We start from the raw sequence: 21211 nt of genomic DNA, 5'->3' as shown, positions 1-21211 counted from the left end.
TGATCGGTGACTTGTGCTAATCGTTTTCCGCTGCAGCTGTACCGTCATAAATATAAGATTGCCCTTACCCGTTTTGTGAATTTTTATTTTCTCCTCCGAATTCTCTTCCTTCCATTTCTGTTTCATGTTGCCCAAACATTTCTTCAGCTGTTTGAAGTCGCGAGGCGTGACACCATGCTGCGCATTGTACTCCACTGCCAGCTTCTTCCATGCCGCACTTTTGGCGCTGAGCGATGCCACGTCCGTCTTCTTACACTCCAAAACTTTCTTATGGTTGTTTACTAAACTCAAAAGAAGAGATTTTTCTTCGGGTGTGAAGCGCGGCGCTGGTTTACGCGAGCCAGATAGTACTGTCAACTCCTCCGACGCCATTTTGAAAAAGTGAATGCTGAGCCGTTGGCTGAGCGGCAGTGGATTGACTTGGATGGTTGTGACTATTTTCGTGCGGTCTTTCTTACTTCTTCCTTTTCTCTACCAATGGCTGTCTGTAAACGTGCACAGTGTTTAACTTTTCAGAAAATTGGCAGTGCTACAGATGTAGCAGATATAATTATTCTCGTTCGATCTGGTAACCTCGCTCCCAGACACACCGTGTCGTCGCTTGGGCTTGACTTGACGAAGGAAGACAGCGGGAACGTTTATGAAACGTGATGGCTGCCTTCAGCGTGCTCAAGTCGGGTGTAGTCTTGAGCTGGACTTGTTCAAGTCAAGGCGCAGCTTCAAGTTAAGGCGCGTTTCTGAATACGGGGGTAAGTTATGCTGTTGAAGGGAGCAGAAAGACAGAAAGTCCAAGAAGAGGCTGCATTTCTTCTCTGTGTAATGATTGTAATGAGAATATATAAGTGTGTTCCAATCAATACCTGGTGTATTAAAATCACCAAGAAGAATTACTTTATGCTTACTATGGGAGGATATTACACTTTAAATGGAAGATATTACCTCATCATACAAAACAGGGGAAATATTTGACTGTACATAGAACGATCCAATCAACAATTTTTCACATCGGGCTAGGCTGACTTCTATTCATATCGACTGCCGTACACTTTCTATATCGATGCGCCGTACACATTTCAGTGAATTGTCAACTGCAATCAGCACGCCACCACCTTTTTGTTGAGATCCACTGAAGTCCCGGTCACTGCGCAAGACGTTATAGTGCGGTGGAAAGAAGTCTGAAGACGAAATGTCACCACACAGCCAAGTTTCAGAAATAACAAAAATAGGAAAAGAAGATGAGATTACATTGCAAAAAAATTCACATGCTTTGGTGCGCAGTCCACGAGCGTTTTGGTAAAAAATGTCCAAATTACACGCCACTTTGATCCTTGGGGGTTGTTATTTCAGTAGCATGGATAATGTCATCGTGTAGCTGACCACGGAACGGCTTGAACAAGCAACTCATTGGCCACATTGACGGGTCGTTCAGGCGCTTAAGGGCTTCTTCATCGACGGCTACATGAAAAGAAGAATACGATTGATATTTATTTCTAAGTCGCCGGCAGGAGAGGGGAGAAATGTTCAAGGCCTTTAAGTGGTTGGTCAGGTCGGAAGAGGTTGTTTCAGAGCTCAAATTAGACTCAAAAATAGCCTTAGGTCGGTGCTGCCGTTGAGCTACAGATAATGTCGAAGTCTTTCGCGCTCCAACCGAGGCAGGTATCTTGTTTCTTTTTTTTTCTGTAGTCTCGGGTGCTTTTTCAGTGGACGAAGCGAAATCACGGGGGGAAACAGCATCTCGTCGTTCAACAGTGCGTTGTAACACAGGCACATTAGCTCGCGTTGAGGCAGGAGTAGAAGAAGCAGTAAGGGAGGATTACTTTCCGGAGACAGCAGGTGTCTTCACAGGCATGGCAGTTGCGCGTCGCGACAGCTCGTCGCGCAGGCAACGAACCTCCGCTCGAAGGGAGGCGATGACTTGGGTCTGTTGCTCCACGCCGCGGGAATGGTCCTTACGAAGGCGTTCATTCTCCTCTCGCAAATGGGAAACTTCTTCGCTCAGGAACGAGATTCCCTCCAGCGCGTCGAGGAGGAGGCGACGCAGACCTGCCATGCTGCCGTCAAGGTCACCCGGTGGGGCACAAGAGGAGAAGGGGGAACCAGTTCGGGAAAGAGAAAGCTGCGGGGAGCACACCGTCGGGTTGTTGTCGCTAGGCTTAACACCCTGCTGATTTAACTCACACAAATTGCAGCAAAAGGAGCGTGATCCCGACTTCAAAAGATCCAGATCGTCGTCTGGCTAGGTCACACATTTCGCATGCACACGTTTTTCACACTTTTCACAGCGAAAGAACTGCTGTTTTCCGCTGAGCCGTGCTCCCTCAAGGGCTGCAGAAGATAGCGCCAACCTTTCCCTTTCCCTCAAGAACCACTTATCATCAAAAGGGCACGAGCAGAGCAAGCATGCGTTCTAACTGGGCGCCATGCTGCGGGACTATAATAATATGAATAATAATAATAATAATAATAATAATATTAATAATAATAATGTTTATTTTTCATCATCACACTGATGAAGACACTCCACTAGTCTTTTAAAATGGAGCCGATTCTTAACTAATCTACTGAAAATGCATATCCAAGTGTTGAGACGTACAAGCTTTTGCATAGAATGAAGCGATATTGTATCAAATTCGGAAGCTGAGTTTTTGCACCCGCAGATCTGTTGACGGACACAAAAAATGCACGGAACCCTAACAGTAGACAGATTCGCTGTAATAAAAAGGCGCAATTTCGCCCGAAAGGCAAATCATGGATTGGGACAGAAAATTAGTTGGCAGCTTTACGAAGCAAGGATAGTAATTTTATCGGCCGTATTAACTTATAAACAAAGGCATACTTACTAAATGAACAAGCATGTGGTCACGTGCACATAAGCAAGCATGAACATATCTGTGGGGATGGAGGCATGCGCCGGCGCCATTACGCTAGCTTCACCTGCTCTGCCGTCCCCAAGTCTATACCGTTCTCTCGCAACCGGTTTCAGTGGTAGCGCTCAACTCGCAATGGTTTGCGGTGGGGGCGGGGCACTGACGTCACGAAGCGGCCGCGTTCGGCTGCTGACTGATGAGCGTGGCTCTCATATTCCCGGGACCACCGCAGGGTGCGTACATATTTTCCTCACGTCCGCCGACACCTTTGTAACTAGGTCTTGAGCTTGCACACGGTGCCTTTGCCCGTGCGAGGACCGCGTACTTTGTGCTGATCCTTTCCTGACGCTAAACTGAAGAGCTGTGCCTAGTGTTCTCGCGAGGTCGTACCACACCTGAGCCGCACTTGCTGAAAGACCAAGCCTAAGGAGATTACCCGAGCTCTCTCGAGTTGGCCTTTTGGCTATCGCCAGAGCAAGGAGTATAGCCGCCGGGCCTTTACCTAGCGACGTGTCGCAGCTTGAGCCTGTGCTCTTGCAGCGACGTGCTACAGGAACCCGTGTCTGTATTTTCGCCCTTGGTGCGGGACCCCTTTGGTTTCCCCGCCGCCCGGGCGTTTCTGCAGTGCTGGTGCCGCCGGAGACAATAAACGCTTTCCGTCTACTCAGGGCAATACTATGTTATTGTGTGCGTCGCACGGTAGCCCCTTGCGGCCTGAGCTCCCGCGCAGCGGGCTGATGCGGCCCTGTGGCTCGCTAAGCTCGAACCCGCGGTGGTCGGTACTCCTGTGAGATCCTAAGACCCCACACATCTTAAATCACTGTCAAAACGCTAGAGTGAGTAAGCGCAGCACTAAACAGCGAGCGAATTGACGTTCGTGCCACCGCTCGCACCAACCTGCATTAAGCCGCAAACAATTAAATAATTAATAAACAGTTATGAAGGCTTCTTTTTTCTTTTAACAGCGGAGCTGTTTAAGCTTTTGGTTGGGCCGCGTAGTGCGAACAAAAACTGTGGGCCCATCCTGTAGGTAGTGCAGAAAGGGTGCAAGAGCAATTGCACTTTCCCATGTGAACTAGCGAAGCTTTTAAGCTCGAGGATGGTCAGTGGAGAGTACGCCGCAAAACCTCCGCCTGGCGATGACGTCACCATGCGTCGCCTAGCAACGCTTCGCCCCAGCTGCGCCGACCGCACCGAGCTCCGCCACAGCTTCGTGAGCCGTGACGTCATCGCGCGCGCCGCATAGCTTCGCTTTAGCTTTGCCGAGTCATGACATCACCGTGCCGTGCAGAGTGGTTCCCGCGGCTGCGCAGACACGAAGCTAAGCCGTGACGTCACTGCGCCGAACCACGGGATATATAACTACGCGTCGCCGCAGGGGCGACACCAATGCGCTGCCGTCTCTACGCCGAGCACCTCACCGCAAAAATGGGCGGCCGGAGAAGAGTGTCACTTCCAAAAAAGAGGAAGTGCGGCGCTAAAGCCGCCGCGCCGCTACTTCTGAGCGAGTGAGATAACTTCGGTCCGATCCCGAGTATCACACCGCCGAAACGGCGGCAAAACGTCGGTGATTCGCAGAAGATCCTGAGTTACGAGCCCGCGAAACCGAGCAAAAGCGTTTGAGCGTCCAGAATTGTCCAGATACTTTATTCATCGTGTGTTCGTTGCTCCTAGGGCTGTCGATGATTCCGGGGTGATTTTGGGCAAAACGTGGCCCCGTCTCGAAGCATAACCTCGCAACAACTTCGCCGAACCGAGATAAAGCAAGGTGGGCTCGCCAGCTTCGCTATTGACCCAGTCTTCGAACCACTAGCGTGAATTGCGCCCCTATATTTTTATTGCGATAGCAATTATATGGACACTCCAAAGCAGATTTCTGCCGTCGGCGTTGCCATCGCCGTGAGGTTCCGTATGACGTCAACGGCGATGAAATCGTCGCCGTGCTCCGGACGCTGTATGTGCGAGTGAAAGGGCGCGAGGGTGCTCCTTGAAGGGCTGCAGAATTAAGCGTCTCTTTCCTCCTTTACAATCACCATATATAGAGAGCGAACGCGACTTCTTCCGTCACGCGAAAGGCCGTGGGGGGACGGGAGATAGAGAGTGGAGGCGGAGTTTAGCTGCGGCACCAAATACGTATTTATAAAAAAAATATTGCAGTTTCATCCGAAAGGCGAAGCATCAATTGCGATAGCAACATAGCAGAGAGCTATACGGAGTAAGCATAGTAGTTTTATCAGCTGTTTAATCTTGGAGATGCAGCAGCACCAGCAACGCGCAGAACTGTTGTCGACGCCGTCGCCGTTTTCGCACCGAACGCGCGCGGCGGTGGTGACTGTTGTCAGTGCCTCTGGGGGCGGTGGTGGTGAAAACATTTATAGAACAAAGAGAGAGGGTGAAGCCTGTGAGCTTCATGAAACTAGGTGTCGTCGTTAGTCCGACCTGCAGCTCCTGCGGGGAGCCGGAGACGATCGAACATCTCCTGCTGGCCTGCCCGGCGTACCTCCAGCAGCGGGGCCCACTCCTGCAGGAGTTCCGCCGCCTGGGCCTCCCCTCTGGCAAGGAGGAAGATCTCCTCTTCCCCGGCCGACACCACCTTTCTGCACTTCGAGGCGTCGTGGAGTTCCTTGACTCGTCAGGGCTCTCCGCACGCCTCTAAGGACATTTCTACAAGCGGGAAGGCCTCACGGCCTCCCACCCCACCCCGGGCCTGACCGGCCTGGCACAACACCCCTGCAGACTCTGCAGCACACCAAGGCCTTCCATCTCGGCCTGATACGTGCCGCCTATGCCTGCCGGTTTTGCTTCGCCCAGCCATGGCGACTCCACTCTATCCCTTCTTTCGCTCCCACATACCCCTCCCCGTTGGCGCTGAGCCGTGCTCCCTCAAGGGCTGCAGAAGATAGCGCCAACCTTTCCCTTTCCCTCAAGAACCACTTATCATCATCGTTAGTCCGAGCGTCATTGGTCGAAGCCGCCACTCGAGCCCGTTAGACCAGAGCTCGTTGTTCCTCTAGTCCAGAGCTGTTGAGCACGGTCGCCTCCCAGTCCTCTCGAGTTGGGTGGGGAATAGGGGCGGCTCGGAGGTTTTCGACGAGATCAGAACGGGAAACTCGTCGAGCAGCGTCAGAAGTCTTTACCACTTTCTCGCCTTGCAACGGTTTTATATAAATATGCATTTGGTGCCGCAGCTAAATGTAGCCTCCCCTCGCTCCCTCCCGTCCCCCCACGGCCTTTCGCACGACGGAATAAGTCGCGTTGGCTCTCTTTATATATATATATATGGTGATTGTAAAGAAGTGAAGAGACGCTTAATTCTGCAGCCCTTCAAGGAGCACGGCGCAGAACGCGCGTTTGTTCTTCGGCGTGCGTTCGCTCCCTGTGAAAGCGCGCGTCCCTCACGTCCTTTCACTCGCACATACAGCGTCCAGAGCGCGGCGACGACTTCATCGCCGTTGACGTCATACGCGGTTCCTCACAGTGACGGCGACGGCGCCGCCGACGGCAGCAATCCTCTTTGAGTGTCCATATAATTGCTAGCGCAATAAAACGTTGCGAGGCGAGAAAGAAGGTGGTAAAGACTTCCGACGCTGCTCGACGAGTTTCCCGTTCTGGAACGGTATTCTGTACGAGCCTACCTAGTGGACTGTCCATTTCGCCATTTCTGCGACCGTTGATTCGCTGCAGCTTGACGTGCAGGATGGTGCCAGCCAGTCTCCTTCCTTCACGTCAAACTGCAGCGAATCAACGGTCGCCGAACTGGACAGTCCACTAGGTAGACTCTTACAGAATACAGCCCCTGATCTAGTCGAAAACCTCCGAGCCACCCTCAGAGGTCCTGGCAACAGGCACCAACGCCGCGCGTTCGGTGCGAACGCGGGAAAAACAGCGATGGCGTCGACAACAGTTTTGCGCGTGTCTGGTGCTGCTGCATGTCCAAGTTTATACAGCTGATAAAAGTACTATCCTTACTCCGTATAGCTCTCTACTAAGTGGCTATCGCAATTGATGCTTCGCCTTTCGGTTGAAACTGCGACTTTTTTTTTATATCCGTGGCCTGCGCTTCTCTCTGTTCACCTCTAATTTCGCTGTGAACTAGAGCGCAGTCTTTGTTGACCAAGGAAGGTGTGGCTGGAAGCTTGTGCATCTGGACGGCTGCTTCATCCTACGTGGAGCGCTACGGGAATGAAATAAGCGCGGTGTTCGTTTATCTCTCTATAACAAAAGTAGTGACCACGCCATAAGCAGTAAATTTGTTATGATAAAATGTTTGTCCAGTGATACGGTGGAACGCTGTCTTGTCTGATATCTCTCGTTATGAATACGTGGTGTTGCCGAGAATTGTAAGTGCTTCAATAATTCTGTGAATAGCTTTCGCATACATGATTATTTTGTGACTATTTTCTTGCCCCACTATACCTTTCATCCGTACAAAAATAGTTATTGGTTTCTGTTATGTATATCAGGCGTAACAATAAGGACGAATAAACAGAAACTGGTTTGTGAAACCTCTAGGGCACTATCATTTTATCCCCGGCCAATTCACATCATTCTTAAGAAAAGTACAGAAGAACGTTCGGGGACCAGGTAGAGCGTAAGCTGACTTGAGCTGCCGCACCAGAAAAGCCGAACAACGCTTTGCGTATAGGTTGAAATGCCCGGACCTAAAGAAATTGAATCATTCGCTCCACCGAGCATAAAATCACACCGAAACTTCTTTTTCCTGGTTCGACGCCATTCTTTTTCTTTTTTGCCTCAGAGAAGTTCATTTTCAACACGTAGATGGCGACTGTTGCGATGCACCTAGAATTTGTAGATGTGTGGGCTTCAGTTGAATCTTTAACACTAGTTTACATATAAGTTGTTGTTACGTTTTTTTGTTTCAAACCTTGCTGAACCATTATCCTGAGGATGTTCACAACGTTCTGTTTGTTTGTTTGTTTGTTTGTTTGTTTGTCTCCTCTGTTCATTACCGAACCACTCTGACATTCTTGGCTCATCGTTTTTCAAACGTTTCATCGTGTTGCTCGCGTTCAGATATAGCTTAAAAGTGGCGAGAAACATTTGTGTTTGTGGAAAAAGAAAGCGTTTATTACCTGGTTGTTTCAGAAATACAGCCCGAAGTGTGAACCATTCCTCGGCATGGTAATATGTAAGCTCGAACCGGGTCGTCGAATCGACACGGTCATGTATCCGTTTTACTCGTCTGTCCACATGTTGCAGACGAGGCTACGATATAATGCCTCTCACGTTCGCTGTAAGGTCTAAGAAAAATGCAGTCTTCATTCGCACTGGCAATCGCCATTGATAGAGCTGTGTAACACATTTCGCGGTAGAAAGAGCCCCAATTTTCTGCGATATAACGTCTTGCCACTTTTTTACTTTCATACGAAATTTTGCTGCCTTAATTTTTCTTTATAGTAGCACGTCTTACCAAGGAATATCCCAAAAAAGAAAGGGAAAACGCTTTAGGAGTTCGAAATTATTAAAAGCGGGACAATCCGAGAGTTGTAGATGATTTAAAGCTGTTTGGCGCCACCTATCCGTGGAAGGACAAAGCACGAAAGATATGGATTGCTTCTTCAGCGCCCAGAGGGCTCCATTTGACCAGCTCCTTCCTTGAACTGAATTCAATTCGGGGGCATTATGTGCCAAAACAACTATTTGATTATGAGGCACGCCGTAATGTGGGACTCCGGATTCATTTCGAGCACCAGGAGATCTTTAACGTGCCGCCAATACACGAACCACCGACGTTTTTGCATTTCGCCACTCATCGAAATGCTTCTGCCGCGACCGGGATTTGATCATGCGACCTCGTTCTTTGAATCGCAACACCTCGGCTGCTTCGTTACAGATACTCTATGGAACTTACGCATTCCAGCGGTCTAAACTTACAGGAATTTACGCAGTGAAAAAAGTATATATGTATACTCTTCGTCAGAGCAGGTAGTTTAGCAGCGTTGCCCCGTTTTACATCGCCGTGCGTATGTGAGCAGCGTATGGCAGTGTGCGGCCCTCTGTCGGATGTAAGCGAAGACGCTTGTTGTCGGGAAGGTTTGAGTCACCTTGCGAAAATTGAGTTACGCTCTGCATGACTTCGTTGAGTACAGCAGATACACGCAAAAGTGAGACGAGTTACTTGTCCTGCAGTGGATATTGTGCGAAATTACACGTTGCGTTGTACGATGTGCGAAATTACACGTTGCGCAGCCATTCTTTTTTTTTTCGTTTCAGGTGCCATGTGGGATAACTGTGGCATAGTTACACGTTGTGGTGTGCGAAATTACACGTTGCGCAGCCATTCTTTTTTTTTTTCGTTTCAGGTGCCATGTGGGATAACTGTGGCATAGTTACACGTTGTGGTGTGCGAAATTACACGTTGCGCAGCGATTTTTTTTCGTTTCGGGTGCCATGTGGCATAATTTTAGAATGAAATTAAATGTACGAATGAAAGCCGGTTTCCGTCAAATGCAACAAAAGGGACTTATAGAAAGTTTTGTTGCTACAACTATAACTTGAATGTAAAGGGAGCGTACTGAATACCATATACGATGAATAGTTCTGCAATATCTAAAGCAAATAGGACTATTTCAACGTTGCTCTTTTCGTTTATAATGATATAGCGCTAGGGGAGAGGGGGGAGGAGGGTTCGGAGAATTCTTTTTGTTGATGATTGGTGGGAAGCTAAGGGACGAGTGAGAGAGACAAATAATAAAGGGCAAGGCCGAATATCAGTTTTACTACCCTGCGCTGGGGGAGGAGAACAATCAGGATAAAAGATGAAGAGAAAGAGTAGAAGTACATCAGGAAGAGCACAACACGCTAAAGCTGGGGGGCGGGGGGGGGGGATGTTGTGACGGGTTGCGGGGTTACTGAGCACGCCATCTTTCACTTTTTGAGTTGAGTGTGCTGCAGTGTCAGTGTCACGGTGGGTAGGGAGCAACGAAGACTCGAATGTTGCATTAGCATCTTTCCTTGTCTTAAAGATAGTGCAGGTTTGTGGCTTCGCGGAATGGGAACACAGCCTATAGCGCGACCAGGGCTGTGAGATGAGCTTCTGGAAAATTCCGCATTAGGTGCTTTTTTTTTGCTGTATGAATATTCTTTTAAATAAAAGAGCCATGAGCATAGCAAACGTGTCGTTTGTAGAGGAGCTATACAAAACTGCATCATTCTGCTTAGGTCACCTTCGCAATCAGACACCTAACTGCAACTAACCTGGGCAAAGCCCACACTGAGACTTACCTAAATTCTAATCAGCCAGGCTCACTCAGACTCACACACCTAGGACCCACTCGAGCTAACTCGTGGGTCGGCCTGAGTCTGCGTGAGTCAATTTCGGAATGAGTTCGTCGACCTAGTATACAGGGTGTGCCAACTATCATGCACCAAGATTTAAAAATATGCAGATGCCACGTAGCTGGACAGAACCAAGTTAATGTTGTTTGCCGTCGCTTGGAGATTTATTGTATTCCGCCTATTTACGTAATTATTCCGAATTATTTCATCAACTTCTCAAATATTATTATTAGATGAAAAGTGTCAATGAGAAAATTGTGGAGCGCCATGAAAGACTCCCGATGCAGCTTCTGTTTTTCAATACGTGCTACATAAAAGTGTTTTTTCTGAGCGGGAAAGAAGCCCACGTGTAAACGCAAGGTGCATCGAGCGGCCCTTCGCGCGGCAACGTTGCCCATCGATAGCATGTGTATTTTATTTATTTATTTATTTGTTTATTTATTTACTTCAATACTCTAAATGCCACGTGGCGCGTTACAGAGAGCGGTGGGACTCGATATAATACGTTGTAATCGCGGTTTTGTGGGATGATGGAATAGAGTTGCTGATAATCGAGGCTAGGAGGCGTTTTCAACTAGCTGGTCACTGTTCTTTGGAATGGAATAAGCGTTCAGGTTTGTACGCGAACTTGGGACGTGGACCATGACGTTGTGATCGGTGCGTGCTGATATGTAATCAGGAGCAGCGAGTAATGTATTCTTGAGGTGATGATTGGTGTGGTAGATTTTGTGCAATAGCACAAGTCGCGATATTTTTCTTAATCTCGTAAAGTCAGGGAGGTCCAGGCACATATTCATTGAAGTAATCCTAGCGGTTCTGGGGTAATTGAAAAGGATGAAACGGGCGGCTCGGTTTCGCATAACTTCGAGAGAAGAGGTAAGCAAGGCAGAGTAAGGATCCCAGATACAGGTGGCATACTAAAGTTTCGACGTAACAAGTGTTTTATAAAGTAGCAGTTCTAAAGAAAGAGAAGCTGATTAAATGTTTCGACGGAGGAAATCTAACATGCGATTAGCATTGTTAGCCACGAAGTCAGTGTGAGTTTTCATGTCTAGGAGTTTGATATATGACCGCCGAGGTATTTGTATGAGCTAACAGTCTCTAAGATAGCGTTATTGAGCAAGTAGGGATAACGTGCAGGCGCGTTACTGTTACGACATATTCTCGTTACTTTATATTTATTTACATTTAGTTTCGTTAGCCATTGAGTACACTATGTTTGCACGTTGTTAAGGTCAGCTTGGAGCACCAGTGTGTCACCTGGTTTAATCTCCCGGTATATTACACAATGGTAAGCAAGTCTAATTATTGAGAAAATATGCTCAGGAAGGTCATTATTACAAATTAGGAAGAGCAAATGCGGAGAATCGCCCGTTGCGGTACACCGGAGATGACAGTAGAGTTAGAAGAGTAAAAACTCTTTACCATGGCATACTGCTTTCGATACAGAAAAAAAAACAACATTCAATCCACTCAAGTAGGTTAGGGTCGATGTTACTGGTTTTCATTATTAGGAGAAGGCCGTGAGAGACGGTGTTAAATGCTTTCTGAAAGTCAATGAAGATGCAATCTACGAAATAACTACGATCAAGTACATTAACGATCAAGTAACAAAAAGAAGCTGGGTTTTACAAGGAATAATGTTTCCTGAAGCTGTGCTGATGTGTACTGAATAAATTCTTACTTTCAAGGAAGGTTACCAGATTGGAACATATTACGTGGTCTAGCAGCTTGAATGGAATGCTTGGTTATTGTGCTAAGTCTGTAGTTTTGAGGGCTGGATAGCTTACCTTGCTTGGGAACTTGTACCAACCTCTCTGCCTTCCAGTCGTCAGGAAGCTCAGAACACTTCCAAGACCGAGTATATGTGACACGATTATTGATGAATATGTCTCAGTGTACTTTCCTGTATTAACTTGGCCTAACCCAGTCAACCAAGATTGGATCCATCAGAGGAAAAGAAAGCACTGCAAGTTTGGGGGCAATGCATGATACATCATTCAAAAATGAGGCAACAAAATGGTTTTTAAGAACAACACAGCACTGATTGCTTGGTATTCACTTTTCGTGCCATAGATTTAAGGTTTTTGGGCTTCGTGTGTTATTATGCCTAATAGATTTATGTTCGCGCTCATACAAGCGCATTTGTGCCTGTGTTTCATCCTACCTGCTTAGATTTTTTGTTTGCAGTACTCCATGTATAAAGCAATGCAAATTCATGCCGTCGCGTAAGCCCCAGTTCATTAATAAATCGTGTACCTTTCCAGTACGCCTATCTCTGCATCTGGGTGACGTTTCCAGATTAAGTCTAACCACACTTAATTATTTTAACCGGTTAATCATTAACTCGTATTCGAAATGTATTGAAAGCCATAGAACGTTACTAATCACAGGGTGAATGAGAATAATGCGGGCTTGCAACATATTTAATTGAAATATTATATTTAAGAAGGTATTCAAAGAGCGCGCGTGGCCGCTTGGATCCACAAGGATGAAGATTTGGCAAATACATGCACTGCCGATCATTCTCGAGCTGGCTTCTGCATGAGGAGCGCGTGGTATTTCCCACCATTATTGACTGACATTGATCCTATGAAGGCAGTGCACATAGACAGTAGCGCAAAATTTGACCTTATGAAGTAGCTTTTTAGAAGAAGCTCTTATTTGAACATTCTGAAGAACACCGGGTACGCTGTCACTATCAACGCCGAGCCTAAATTAGTTTAACGGCCACAGGTTTTCCCAGTAGGGAGTTTGTGCTTCTTGTCATCGTTACTACTTGCATTCTTTCCGGCTCCAGTTTGATGACAAGATTTTGGTTTCGCGGCCACACCGCTAGACAGTGGCACGATCGAACTGAGGCAGCGATTTTACCCAGAGGCTATTTACTGTATTCTTTTTATGCAGCATATAACTACTGGTTCGATTCTGTTTGGCTTGTCGGCATGTACTGTAACTTAGGCAGTGCTTGCAGCAACTTGATGGGCACAATTGTTTTAGGCGGTTAGAGGCGGCGCTAGTGGGGCGAACACATTCGATGCGACTGTCCTGGATATAATGTTCCGAGACAGTTCCTGGCGTCCCTTCTAGCGCACCTTGACAATAGACCAATGTCAATTGAAACGATTCTCACGTGTCGTCGACAGAAGACATCGCAGCTAAAGGCGACGAAGGGACTACTCAGGTTTTTAAAAGAAACGGGCTTGGACAAGCGGCTTTGACCGTTATGTTACGTACCACGCAAGAGTGACGGACTGGGACTGACGATGAGTGTGCTGTGTTATGTGCTCTCTCTCTCTCCTTCTCATCTTTCATTCCCCTCATCCCGCTCCCATGTATAGGGTAGCAAACCGGTTGTGCTGAACTGGTTAACCTCCCTGCCTTTCCTTCTACACTCTTTCCTTCCTTCCTTCCTTCAAAAGAGTAACGCAGCGATGCACCTCGATATCGAAAGCGGAGAAACAGACAGCAGCAAACGGCGTGAGGGACGGCGCAGATGATTCACCTTATCGCTGAAGTTCCGCGTTGCCGAAGGGTTCTGTGCCAGAGCATTGCCATAACTTACTCAGCGCAATGCGACCCTCTTTGTGGAAGCACGAAGAGTACTTATCGCGCGTACTGTGGCGCAGTGGGATGCGACAGATGCGACACAAACATTTCTGCAGTGGTCACTCGAACCACTGGGGCGTAGCGACATTTTAATAATAAAATTTGTACACAAAGCTGCGTGTTCTTGTGCAGTGACCGACTTTATGAAGGTAATCTGTTTAGTCCTAACCCTCCGCGGTAGCTTATCGGCTATGATGTGTTGCGCTGCTGAGCACGAGGTCGCGAGATCAAAGCCCGGCCGTGTCCCATGCATTGGGGGCACGTTAAGTATCTCCTCGTGGTCAAAATTAATCCAGAGTCTCCACTATGGCGTTCCTCATGATAAAATCGTGGTTTTGGTACGTAAAACTCCAGGATTCAATTCATTTCTGTTTAGTCCTATGTGAACTGGCATAAAAACCCCCAACACTGCTTCTTTTCATGAAGAGACGAAGAAAGTGAATTGACTCGGCTAGCACTTCATACAGTTAACACTGCTCTGTCAGTTTCGAGTGAAAGCAAGCTGCCTTCCTGCCACGAAGCATATATTAATATGAAAGGCAGTTCATGGCATGTGATCACTTTCAAATTTCCGGTGATGTGTACGTAGAAATATACATTTTAATACAAACGACAGACTGATTGTGCCATTTACTCCTTCTGAGCACGCCACCAAGGAAGCTGTACTGGAAACGCAAGATGTGCTCACGTTTGAGAGTGCAAGGTTATGTGGTGCACATATCGGCATAGCGCGAAAAATATACTGCACAGGGACCGAAAGCGCCAGCTGAGTGGTTCGAGCTGTGCGAGCGCCAGCTCGAATGGCTGTGCTCGAACGGCCAGCCATAGCTACTTGCGCCAACTGACTCCATCTGCAAGGCAAATAAAATTATTGGATAAACGCTGTACACGGTATAAGACGTATTAGCAACGTCACGACAACCCTTAATAAATCCAACATGGCCGTGCTCGAATGACCAGCCATAGGAGCGCGGCCATGTTGTATTTATTACGGGTTGTCGTGACGTGGCTGGATATGTCTTGTGCCGTGTACAAAGTTTATCAAATAAGATTATTTTCCTTGCAGATGGAGGAAGTTTCCGGGGAAAGCTGGGGACTCTGCTGCAGCATGAACGCCAAGTGTCAGTAAGTGGCTAGATAAATATTGTATGATTAGTTGCTTTCGCCGTAGCAAAGCTGTTTCTCTTGAAAATTGCTTTCTAAGACCGTGTTGAGAATCATATAGTATTGATTGCTTAGTAATGTAACTGAGCAGTCTGGCGTATATTAGCTTCTGAATTGCTTTATAGAACACTGGTAGAATTGATATTGGCCTATCGTTTTTACCAAGTTTAGATCTCCACCACGTAAATAAAAGCATTATTTTAGTAATTTTCGTTTTTCGATGGAAGATTCCAGTTGTCAAATTAAGTATGCGGCAGTATTAACTAATTTCATCCGTATGTTTTCGTTGTACATGAATTACTGTTATATGAATTTGTTACTAAGTAAAATGGCTCCAAATCCGAAAAAAGAACATTTTAAGTTCTTACTACGTACTGGCAAACTAAATAAACAGTTAGAAGGGACTAATGTAAGCAAAAGTTCGCCAAACATATTATTAGAAAGGCTTTCTTTGTTTTCTACTGCACCAGGGCGCACCTGTGGCAACAGAAGGATCGGCCCAACTCTCTCTGTGGATATATAACTCTCTTACTAGCGTGCCGTTGGAAACAACTGGCATTAAACGTATTGTTTTGGCCGCTTACTTCGCTCGTAGTACTTGGTAATATTGTGCAGGCAGCCCTTGAACATTTCGAGGATATTGAGTTTGGTAATGGCCCCGAAAGATAGAAGAATGCTGACAGTGACATGCCGCTTTTATAGAAGGTATCGAACAGGTACACACTTTTGAAAGCGAACTAGTGAAACCCCACTTTCATGAATCTGTGGATGCCTATACTTTGGGAGGCTAAGAGTAGAGCACTGCTTCACGTTGGGTTGAAAGCACAGTACCTTGAAAAAGTAAAGATTTAATGGTCATGACTTTAATTACAAAGCGAAATTAAAGGGAGTCGTGGGTTTGAAGGCGTAGTGGAGAGTGAAAACGAATATGTTTTTCAGGGTTGCTTCCGTTACTCTTTCGGTGCATTTCATGTAGCGCAGCATCACTGTCCGCTGCGTCTGTCGTTCCGTCTAGCCGTACTAGCCATTTGTTCGACACGGACGAAAGGGAGCGATTGTGATGACGCGGAATTCCAATCAAACTTCCTTCATCGCGCAACTGCAATCTGCGCCGCCCGAACCCGAAATATCATTACCGGACTCCGGGTGCAGGCGCGACTCCAATAGCACGGCAGACATAAACCAACCCGGCGTTGCCCTATAGAAAGTTAAAGTCATTAGGTGTAGCCGCGGCCTCTATCAGCAACGATATTACCGCATCGTCACGCACGGATGACCAGCAGCCGAGAGGAAATACAATAACATCCTTTGACGGTCTTGCTTGCTTGCACTCTCTCTAGTTGCGTTCATTTCGGTGGGACGTTGTTCTAGGTAGAACATGGCCCAGTTACTGCATCGTTCCTCGACACCCCGACGTCCCCAAATAGTCGGAACCTTTATTTTGTCAAAGTTGTTCGTAAATGTGTTTTGAATCACCGTTCAAGCTGCAGATTGTACTACAAGCACGGAGTTGTAGGCCTAGATACTGTCGAAACCACGTACCATAAAGCTTCTCCTATAACCTTGTCGTTTACTCATTTCAAACGTCTTTCGTAGTACTGCACTGAAATGGGAAGAAAGGGCTGTCCCTCGCATTTCTCTTCGCACGTACACATCAGTGGAAGTAGTGACCAAGGAGCAACACGAAGGCACAGCTAGGCGTTGTTTCTTGCGTCGTGTAGAATGCGTGCCATAGATAGGTTATCGATGGGGCAGATGTACAAAAAATTGTTTGGCCCAGAAACACCACGATAATTCCTCGCATTGACCATCTGGTACTTCTTCAATTACGGGCAAGTTACTTTTGCCTTTGTAGCGGAAACCGTGCTATCCTGTGGGCGCATGTCCACTATGGTGCAATACAAGTTCTGCACCCCGAACTCTTCGGCGTTGTGTTGCGTAAATGAGTTAGGCGTGGTCGCAAACTGTTTTGCTCTTCGGCTCCGAAGCGTCCGCTGAGTGGTCTTTTCTCTTGGTCTTTAATTTCATTCTTTCTTGGAAGTCCCAATGTTTCTTGCTTCACTACCCGGGACAAGCAATTTTCTCTGTAACAATTTTGCAATCAGAGTAATGTCGCAGACGTTATATTCTTACTAAAGTTCCACAATGCTCTGAAAAATTTGTCTTGTTTCAACTTGTTTATGTTATTACCTGGCGTCCAGTAAGAACTATTGTGTGCATTATTTAAGCACCCGAAACGAGAGCAGACCAGTTTTCAGTAAGTACCGCAATTCTGAGGCAGCGAGCCTAAATTGCCCTTGTTCTTAAACGCTCTCACTGCGACCTATCAAAGGTAGTAGTATGTAAACTGCACTTAAACTTTCACTTATGCAAGCAGCTCTAAATGTCACAGCACCTCGCAGTAAACATGGCAAGATGTTGCTAATAGATGAAAAGTTGTCGAAGTGCGGCGTTTAGGAACATCCATCTTCAGTTCCTATAGCACTGCTTGCTGTGTAAGGCGCAGTGCCTACGACACAGCAAAAATATGTTGAGTGGGCTCGTCCTTTAAACTATTCGTATTGCAGGGAAGGGAGATTCGATGCCTTGTTTTTGGGAAGTCATCTACCAATGGACGCGGACAATCTTTGATGCATGCCAAAGGTAGCATGTACAGGAGGTAGCCTGGGAAAATTTCATATTTGTTCTGCAATGTCTACTTCACTGTACTGAATATTTAACGGGTACATACGCCAAAGAAAGCTCCGTATAATTCGAACAAATTTGCTTACTAAAGTCTAACCTCACTATTCCGAATTAGTCTTGTACTTCCGTCATCAGTTAATTTCTCATGACTTAGTAAACGGGGTCTCAAACTGTAACTTTTGGGAAGTTCATGAGCGCAGATCACGTGAAGCTATAATTTGGAAAACGTTTTCAAAATAACAATAACGAGACAAGTTAAATGCGGCGCTATACAATATACCGTCTGTTGGACGCTTTCTTGCATATTCCTCCGGTTTCACATCTGCTTTCCATAAAAGTATTTCGCCTATTATAACACCGGTTTGTGTGCGTGCGCTGTGGGTGGATTGTGGCGCCCTTAATATGCAGTGGTTGACGATTTGCCAACTACGCTTGACGCTTACTGTGCTAATTGAGTGTGGACAACTACGGCATTGGTAAAGTCCCCCTTTCCCAAAGAAGTCGCCCCCCCCCCCCCGCCGCTTTTTCATTAATATGACAATATGGGTGTGGTTTCACTCCTTTATGTGCTACCTGTAGTCATCATACCACTCCAAACAAAATTATATGGCAATTTAAAAGAACCGAAGGACACTGACTACTGTCAAAGGCAATGAATGCATACAAATTTCCGCACACGAGTCCAGGAAGCAACCAAGAATAGTACGTGAATAAGCACAATCATGTATATAATGCATAAACATGTCACATTTGCCAAATAAATAAAAATACGTAAAGACGTCCGTGAAAACACACAGTTCAAAGTTTCGGGGACGAGTAGGCCGTTAGTTGTAACTACATGGCACACCACTTAACTACATACTACTATACTGTCGTGAGGCATTTATCAACTCTATAAATGCGCTTCTGTATTAAAGGGCACAAACATTTAGTGTAAATCTTAGTTGTTAGTATTTTAACGAAAATTTTTAAACCAACAACCCCTTTTCTCTCGAATCTCGCTGTTAGAGAGCGGTCAAGTCATTTTTTTTGTTCAGGTTTGGTTTGGTTTTGGTTCATAGTGTCCGTCTTGCGCTTTCGTATCTTAGGCACTCAGGAAGAAAGCGGATCACATCTTTGTTTACGTGGCCACGCAGACACTGCGGACTGGCAGCGTGTTTTATGCTGCACAAAATGTGCTGCTTAAATGCCACATTCCACAGGAAGTACCAAGCTGCAGTTTCAAATTTTCTGTTAACACTCATATTTACTAATGATAGAATATCTGCAGAGGACCCTCAGATTGTATAACGTCAGAAGTTGTTCTTCGATAATGCGGACACTATATTTCAAAAATGAAACAAGACCTATCCACAGAACAAAGAGGCTCCGGGCCCTTTTACATTTACTAAACAAATCCTGCTAACCACGAGAACGCAAAATAGCACCTAAGAAAAATGAAAGTATATATAAAACTAAGCGCACAAGACTCGAATGCAAGCACAGAAGGAACATTGTTCTGTTCTTTTATTCTCAATCACCACATTTCTTTACTGAGCACAGCAATACGCGCTGATACATTTTACTAGCACCACCAACTGCATTTCGCGGCTGTGTTGGAGCGTTACGAGGTACAACGCAGTAAAAGATAAAAACAAAAACGATCGACTGTCACGCGTGTAGAGGGACCGTAGTGCACCGCCTAAGCTGCGCGGTCGTTCGCGAGGATCTTAGAAAATCCCGCAACGTAAATCATCGGCAAAGCATCTCTATATAGCGCGAAGGAAAATGGGCTCGGTAACGCGCATAGGCGCAAACGCGCATAACCGCATCTTATACTAGTCGACGGCCTTTTTTCACGGCTTATACAGGCGTAAATCTTTCCAGCATTAAAGTAAACGATCGAGAATTGCCTTCAAGGAGCGATTACTACCGAGTTGACTCGCTCGTACCAACGCACTATACGAGGTGTTAGCAAAAAGTTCGCTATACGAAGTCCACGAGGTATTCTACAGTCGGAAGAAAACATCCGCTGCTTTATCGTCCAAATACTCCGGCAACCATGGATAATTCATTCAAAACCACCACAGCCGGTTTCATTCTAGCTATACTCCATCTCTCGAGTCATTTGCAGTACTGCCAACGTAGCAGACGCACAAAGGCCCAATATCCTTTCGCAGCGGAATATTGTTCTAGGAGCAACTGTCTGATAAAAAGCAGAATTAGAGAGTTTCGTTTTTGCTTGGTGCATTACACGTTATAGAGATAAGCGACATGTTAGGACCTTTGCGCATGCGCATCTTATACAGCGAATTCCGCAGACGGCGCGGCGCGGACGAGCCCATTTCTTGTGGCATCTGGCTTTCCTATCGGCTAACGGGTCCTGCAGTTTACACAGTGCTGCAAACGACTTGTGAGATGGGATATAATTCTTACCGTCACGCCCCCCAGCGTTACAGCAACGAAAGACATACCTAACCTACGAGACGTTATTGCGGTAGCAAATATAAGGACACTCCAGACAAATTTCGCCGTCGTCGTTACCAGGTGCCGTCGCTATTATGTTTCGTATAAAGCCGCGATACGCCTTACTGCGATACGATCTTATCACGCACACCGCTCCATATGCTCCTGGTTATAGGGAAAGCGTGTGATGGTGAGCCGAGAAGGATGGTGGCTTGATGCACGCCGTCTTCCAGCGCTCCCGATGTTGGAGGACACGTGATCAAGCCCAGACAAGGTGGGAGAGATTATTTCGCCTGTGCCCACAGGCATTGAAATCATAAAAGAATTAATAGGTTACTAAATAAATAAGCTGTAGGTGAATTCGTCTACTATTTGAGAAGTTTTGGTTGAGAAAACGCATGACTGCTTTTTCTAAAAATTCACTGAACCTAGCAGTTAGCGGTGCGGGATTTCGTAGGAATGTTTCATGGAGGCCGATACTTTTCCAAACGTGTCAACGCTGCAGATAGGCACCCTTTCTCTGTGTAAAGGATGTTTCGACGCTTGCCGCCCCCCAATATACAGAGGGCCTCTTGAACTTCCAAAATATTTTCCTATTGGCAATGAGTGTAGCAGTCGTCGGGGTGGGGGGAGGGGGTGGAGGGTGTAATAGTTGTGTAAGTTCGTTATTAAACATTTTTCTATATTTCCATGACCTCATCACCCTTGTGTAGCTCTTACAGACTTATAACCTCTTTCTTCTTCTTTTTCTTTGTGGTGTATGAACTTTTCATAAAATACGAGCGTCAATACTGTTTTTATAGACGACCACACAAACTTCATAGTGCTCCAGAGAGAAGTTAGATTAGGCCTATGCAATGTCTACATGATAGCTCAAACCGTGTGCTAGAGCAGCGCTCTGAATATTAATGCGACTTAATAATAGGAACTTAGATTAATGAGAAGCTGCATGGTGTAAGCCTACATGCAGCGGGAGCTGGCCATGACAGACACCGCATGCTAGTCTGAAGTCAACAATAAATAAACTCACGTACAATAGTTACCTATCTACAAGCCGTCGCCTTGCTTCCTAGGTAAATCGTCGATGAGTGCCAAAATTTGAGAATTTACGTCGGGTATCGGTTATCACAGTACCAAAATGC

The sequence above is a fragment of the Dermacentor silvarum genome, chromosome 10 (genome assembly GCF_013339745.2).
Source record: "Dermacentor silvarum isolate Dsil-2018 chromosome 10, BIME_Dsil_1.4, whole genome shotgun sequence".
Taxonomy (NCBI): Eukaryota; Metazoa; Arthropoda; class Arachnida; order Ixodida; family Ixodidae; genus Dermacentor; species Dermacentor silvarum.
Note: the sequence above shows the minus strand (reverse complement) of the source record.